This window comes from Otolemur garnettii, unplaced genomic scaffold (assembly GCF_000181295.1).
Source record: "Otolemur garnettii isolate 467f Iridium unplaced genomic scaffold, OtoGar3 scaffold00029, whole genome shotgun sequence".
NCBI classification, from domain to species: domain Eukaryota; kingdom Metazoa; phylum Chordata; class Mammalia; order Primates; family Galagidae; genus Otolemur; species Otolemur garnettii.
The window spans coordinates 2,737,148-2,743,663 of record NW_003852424.1 but is presented as its reverse complement, the minus strand read 5'-3'; the positions used below and the strand labels follow the sequence as shown (position 1 = coordinate 2,743,663).

Here is a 6,516-nt window from a genome sequence, read left to right as displayed (position 1 = left end):
TCAAAGAACTCAAACTATACCTCCCATTTGATCCTGCAATCCAATTACTGGACATATACCCAGAAGGAAAAGAATCATTTATCATAAGGACACTTGCACTAGACTGTTTATCGCAGCTCAATTTACAATTGCCAACAGTGTAAATGCCCACCAGCCCAAGAATGGATTAACAAGCTGTGGTATATGTGTACTGTGGAATACTATTCATCACTGAAAAAGATGGAGGATAATCTTTTGTTAACCTGGATGGAAGTGGAACACATTCTTCTTAGTAAAGCATCGCAAGAATGGAGAAGAATCCAATGTACTCTATTCTAGTATGAAGGCAGCAGATGAACTAATATAAGGGTGGGGGGAGTAGGGGAATGAACAAGTGGGGAGAGGGGAGGAGGGTGGGAGCTGGGGGGTCATGGTGTATGACCCTTTAGGGCGGGGCACAATTATAAGAGGGACTTTACCTAATAAATGCAATCAGGGTAACCTAATTCTTTATTGTACCATCAGTGAATCCCAAACAATAAAAAAATAAATAAATAAATAATTGTATCTTAATGATAAAAAGAACTCAACACTCAATAAGAAAACAGTTAACAATAAAAATGGGCAATTTATTTTGACATGCCATCAAAGATGATATGCCAAGGGCACATATCACATACTTTATGCCCAACATCATTAGGCATCATGGAAATGCAAGTTAAAACCACAATGAGGTATCAGTCATGCTAATTAGAATAACTAATAAATAAATTAAAGAAGTAAATAAATAAATAAAAGAATAAATTAAAAAGACTGATCATACTAAGTATTTGTAAACAACTGGAACTTTCATATTTGGCTGGTGGCAGTGTAAAATAGTATAACCAAATTGGAAAACAGTTTGGCAAGGCTTTTTTTTCTTTGTCATGGCATATATACATAATAATATTTCCCATTTTAACAATTTTTTCTTTTATCCTTGTTTTCCTTTTGCATATCAGATGGCCATTTTAACCATTTTTAAGTGTACAGTTCAATGACATTAAGTACATTCACACCATCATGTAGTCATCACCACTATCCATCTGCAGAACTTTCTTCATCTTGCAAAGCTGAAACTCTTACAGTAATGTTTTCTTTCCTCCTCACATTTCCCTGGCAACCACCATTCTACATTCTGTCTTTATGAATTTGACTCCTCTAGGTATCTCTTACGTGTGGATTTGTCCACTTATAAGTATTTGTCCTTTTGTGACTGGCTTATTTCACTTAGCATGTCTTCAAAGTTCATCCGTACATCATGTGTCAGAATTTCCTTTCTTTTTAAGGTTGAATACTTTAATACCATAGTAATAATATATAATACCATATTTTGGTTTTCCATTTATCCATCAATGAACACTTGGGTTGTTTCCACCTGTTGACTACTATGAATAATGCTGCTATGAACATGGGTGTACAAATATTTCTTTGGGTTTCTGTTTTCATTTTGGGGGAGTATATACCCAGAAGTGGAATTGCTAGATCATATGATAATTACACTTCCATTTTTTTTGAGGAAACATCATTTTGTTTTCCATAGATGCTATACAATTTTGCATTCCCACCAGCAGTGCACAAGGGTTCCAATTTCCCCACATCCTCCCCTAAACTTATTTTGTTTTTTATTTTTAGTAATAGCTATCCTAATGGGCATGAAGTGATATCTCACAGTAGCTTTGATTTGCATTTCCCTAAAGACCAGTGATGTTCACCATCTTTTCATGTGCTTATTGCCATTCTTTCATCTTCTTTGGAGAAATGTCTATTTAAGTCATTTTCTTACTTTTTTAAATTGTTTTTTTGTTGTGTTGTTACTGACTTACAGAAGTTCTTTACATATTCTATATCTTACTCCCTCGTCATATATATTTCTCCCATTCCATGTGTTGTCTCTTCACTTTGTTGAAAGTATCCTCTGATGTGCGAAAGTTTTAATTTTGATACAGTTAATTTATCTATTTTTCTTTTTTCTTCTTCTTTTCACATATGTAGTATAGGATCTATCCATTTCACTCTTCAGTACTTACTTGAGAGAAATGAAAGCATATATTCAAAGACTTACATGCAAATGTTCACAGCCATTTTTGTTTGTTTGTTTGTTTGTTTCTGAGTCAGAGTCTCACTTTGTTGCACTGGGTAGAGTGCTGTGGCATCATAGCTTACAGCAACTTCAAACTCATGGGCTCAGAGATCCTCTTGCTTCAGCCTCCCGAGTAGCTGGGACTATAGGCGCCCACCACAATGTCTAGCTAAGTTTTTTAATTTTAATAGAGATGGAGTCTCGCTCTTGCTCAGGCTGGTCTTGAACTCCTGGAAACTAGCAATTTTAAAACATTGTTTGAGAACCCCTGAGATAGAGAAAAAGTAGAAGGCTTTTTCTTAGACTCTAGGCTAAGAAGGCACTGATTTCAGGATAAGTTTGACCGACTTTATTGGGCAGGAAGTGGTGAGCCACTGAAAATCTCCATCAGGAAAGAGTAATGAAAATGCTTCTATAACACTGACCTGTAACTAGCATACAAATAAATTACAATCAAACAGCAGGAGGCAAAGTGGCCACTGATTTCAAACTTCAGATAGTCCAGTACCATCCTGATGACTTTTACTGTATCTGAATTCTGCTTCAACTATTATTGTTTTCTTTAAATCCACATACTTCAAAAAAAAAAAAAACTTAAATATTTACTTCAGCCTCACCCTAATAAATAATAAGGGATATTTGCTGTGCTAGCCATATGTTCCCCAATACACATTAAAATAAAAACGTATATATAGGGGCTGGGTCTGTGGGCTCATGCCTATAATCCTAGCTGAGGCTGGTAGATTGTTTGAGCTCAAGAGTTAAAGTCCAGCCTGACCAAGAGCTACACCCCCATCTCTACTAAAAATAGAAAAACTAGCCAGGTGTCATGGCGGGTGCCTGCAGTCTCAGCTACTCAGGAGGCTGAGGTAAGAGGATTGCTCAAGTCTAGGAGTTTGAGGTTGTTGTGAGTTATGATGCCACAGCACTCTACCCAGGGCAATGGAGTGAGCATCTGTCTCAAAACAACAATAACTACAACCAAACAAAAAATAGGTTATTAACATTTTAAAAGCTTGTCTATATCCCACTTAATGTCACCATTGTAAATGCATACCTTGGGAAGACACTGAACCATGTTACACAGCATTTTTAACTATGACTCATCATCTGGGAAGATGTCATCAAATCTTACTTTCTGTAGTTTACATGCTGACAAAATAGGCATTTTCCCTAACAATAAAATAATATTCCTTAAGCTTCTTAAAACTTAACCCCCAAAATTCTGGTATCTCTTCAGTAAATAGGTATAGTCCTACAGGGGCTCCCTCACCTCCAGTTGAAAAAAACCACTAAGCATGTTATTGCAATTGTACAGAGGGAATTCAGGGGCAGAATAGCAGTGTGGAGGGAAGAGACAGGAGTGATGAGGGCAGTTTTTTGTTGTTTTTTAGAGTCTCACTATGTTGCCCTCAGTAGAGCGCTGTGGCGTCACAGCTCACAGCAATCTCAAACTCTTGGGCTCATGTGATTCTCTTGCCTCAGCCTCCCAAGTAACGGGGACTACAGGTGCCTGCCACAACACCTGGCTATTTTTTGTTGCAGTTGTCATTGTAGTTTAGCAGGCCCAGGCCAGGCTTGAACCAACCACCTTAGGTGTATGTGGCTAGCACCCTACTCGCTGAGCTACAGGCACCACCCATGGGGGAGTGACTGAAAGGAATATGATTGCAACTTCAGAGCTGCTTGTACATATACATTAGAGGAGGACAGTCAAGACTATGGCCATGGCTAAATCTTGCCCACTGTTTCTATAAAATAAAGTTTTATTGGAACACAGCCATGTTCATTTACTTACATATTGTCTAAAGCTAGTTTTGTACTACAATAGCAGAGGTGAGTAGTTGTGACCAAAATCTTATGGTCCTCAAAGCCTAAAATATTTACTATCTGGTCCTTTTCAGAAAAAGTTTACTGAACCCTAAAAACAGTGATGCCACACACAGAAGTAGCAAGATAAAAGGGAGTTGTGCTGTGGGTAAGACAATCAACCTCAAATTGGATTTGCGGTTGAGGGATAAAATTTATATAAAAACATCCAACTTAGATATTAGAAACATGTCACTAGTTCAGAGTGACATCTTTTTAAAGATAATAGTTTCTCTTTATTTCCAAATAGGATTTGAAATGGCGAGAGATAAGTATTCAGTTAGAATGGATGCAGTTATCAAGGTAAAGTGTGTTGACTTCTTAGTGTTCTTCAAGTGTCTTACACTTCAAGTGTAAAGTGTGTTGACAGCTTTACATTTTCAACAGAAAAGATATTCACCAAGAAGAAAAAAGTAGTTTTTCTTTTCCTCCTAAAGCAATATAGAACGAAAATATGAAAAAGAGAGGGAAGTAAGTGGCTAAAGGTCAAATTGGCTGATCTCCAATTCAGGTGACACTCATTCCTGAATGAGAAAACGTGGAAGTCCAATCCTTCAGGTTTAACATCTAAGCTTTGCCTAAGCCCTGCTGTACAGAGACGTAGTGTTACTTCAGTTCTCTAAATGTTGGCTCAATTTTTTCCAATAACTTCTTGCCTTATGCTGCCTTACCTACTCAATCCGTTGGCTAATGAGATGACCATTTCAACAGGTGATGTGGCCTAGAGAAAGAGCAGTAGACAGGGATGAGGAATCTGAGCGTCAAGAACCTGCACTAGCCGACTACTCTTACGATTTGGGTAATACTAACAACTGACATTTACATAACACATTACAGTTTCACGTATTTTATCTCATGTGGCTCTTACCACAAACATGTAAGGTACAGAGGGCAGGAATCATTATTTCCCTTTTATAAATGAGGACAATGAAGCTGAGTGGAGGTAATTTACTCATACAACATCACATAACCAGAACCAGGACCCTGGGGTCTTCTAATAATTTCTCATTTTCTACCACATTATCTTGTCTTTCTTTGACCAAAATCTATAGCAGTGGGAAGCAAACCTTGTTGGTTTGGAAACCTAAGCATGCATTTATAAAAGTGATCATATAATATGATCAGAAAGGCAACATTGTCAATAAACTTAACCACATATTCTCTTCTTCTTCTTCTTTTTCTTTTTAAGAGGCAGAATTTCTTTCTGTTGCCCACGCTGGAGTGCAGTGGCAAAATCACAGCTCACTACAACTTTGAACTCCTGAACATTTTCTTACCTTCTATTTAGGAGGAAGCAGAAAAGAAAGTCTAAAGATGACATAAGAAATATGCCCTGAAATATTTGTTATTCTGGCCCTCTGAACCTAGCGTTAAACCTTGAAATGGGTTTTTCTTTTCTGCCTTAACTGCAAAAAGTCGGTTGTCTCATGCTGCCTCTTACTATGGCTTCCTTAAGACAGACTTTTATATATAATTTGAATGCTCATAGGCTGAATCTGACTAGTACACATTTTTTTGCCATTTAAAAAAAAATTGAGCCATTATTTTAAAATTAGAAGTTTCACATAAATATCTAGATTTCAGACTTTCTTCGAAAGCTCAGAATACTTGTCAACCCTGGCCCTATGTTGCCACAAGCAACAGACAGCCAGGGCAGAAGGGTGGCTGTCCCTGGAGGGAAGAGGATTCTCCTGTTTGCCAGTTGCCACCTCTCCTTATTGGCTCCTGGACATAGAGGCAGCACAGTAGTTGCCATTTGTCATTGCTCTTGTGTTGTTTTTCTTATTATACAAGGTCTCTGTATCCATCTTTCTCTTTCAAAAGTGAAAAGCTGACAACGAGGGATGTGATTTTCCTGGCCCACACCATTCATTTCCTGTATTTCATCTGATGTAAAGCACCACTGATCATAAGACCCTGCTATTTTATACACCCTTCATGAGCAGTTGTAATGTGTGTACTCTAATTTCAGAGATGTTGAAATGCCAAAAGAAATGTGCGTCTCTGAATCGGTGAAATGAAAAGCATGTTACCTATTTGGCTTCTGGAGGCATTTGAGTGAGTGAACTTGCTTTGTTCCAACGTGTATGACATCACATAGTAACACTTTAACATAAGGCCTTACTCTTTAGTTCACTTACTTTGAGCTACTTGCTTATCATCAGCCACTTTTTTTTTCTTTGTAACAGCCATAGCTGGGGTTACAATTTTATTAGCAATCAACCCAGCCTTACACACCACCTTCTCTCTGCCAGCCTTGGTTTAGCTTTCCAGGCTTCTCTACCAGGACCCACAACTGCCAGTTAGACTTACCCAATCAATTGATGCCTGTTCCTTCTGCCAGACCTGCCCAATAGAATGCTGAAGCACATGATCAGCCCCAGATCAAGAGTGAGGAAGAAAAGTTCTGAAGGTGGGTCTCAGTCTTCCATTCTAAGAGGTGATGATGAAAATAATTAAGAACTGGAATAGCAGGAGGACCAACCAATCCGTATAGATGACAACTAGGCTGGAGCTAGGTTCTGAAGGTCCCCTGCTGTTTGAAG

At 38.1% G+C, this 6,516-nt stretch overlaps 1 protein-coding gene across 3 annotated transcripts in view; it reads right to left on the bottom strand.

Moving 5' to 3' along the window:
* Positions 1 to 6,516, bottom strand: part of TTC23 (tetratricopeptide repeat domain 23) — a 91,220-nt gene that overhangs the window by 79,540 nt on the left and 5,164 nt on the right. The window contains exons 2-3 of one of the 3 annotated variants that reach the window (XM_023512679.1): positions 6,284 to 6,403; positions 4,642 to 4,691 (exon numbers count right to left, since the gene is read on the bottom strand). The exons of 1 other annotated variant lie outside the window; for it this stretch is intronic. The gene's annotated coding sequence lies outside the window, so the exon portion shown is untranslated. The remainder of the gene's footprint in view (positions 1 to 4,641; positions 4,692 to 6,283; positions 6,404 to 6,516) is intronic. One more of the 3 variants, XM_023512680.1, reaches the window with a different exon arrangement.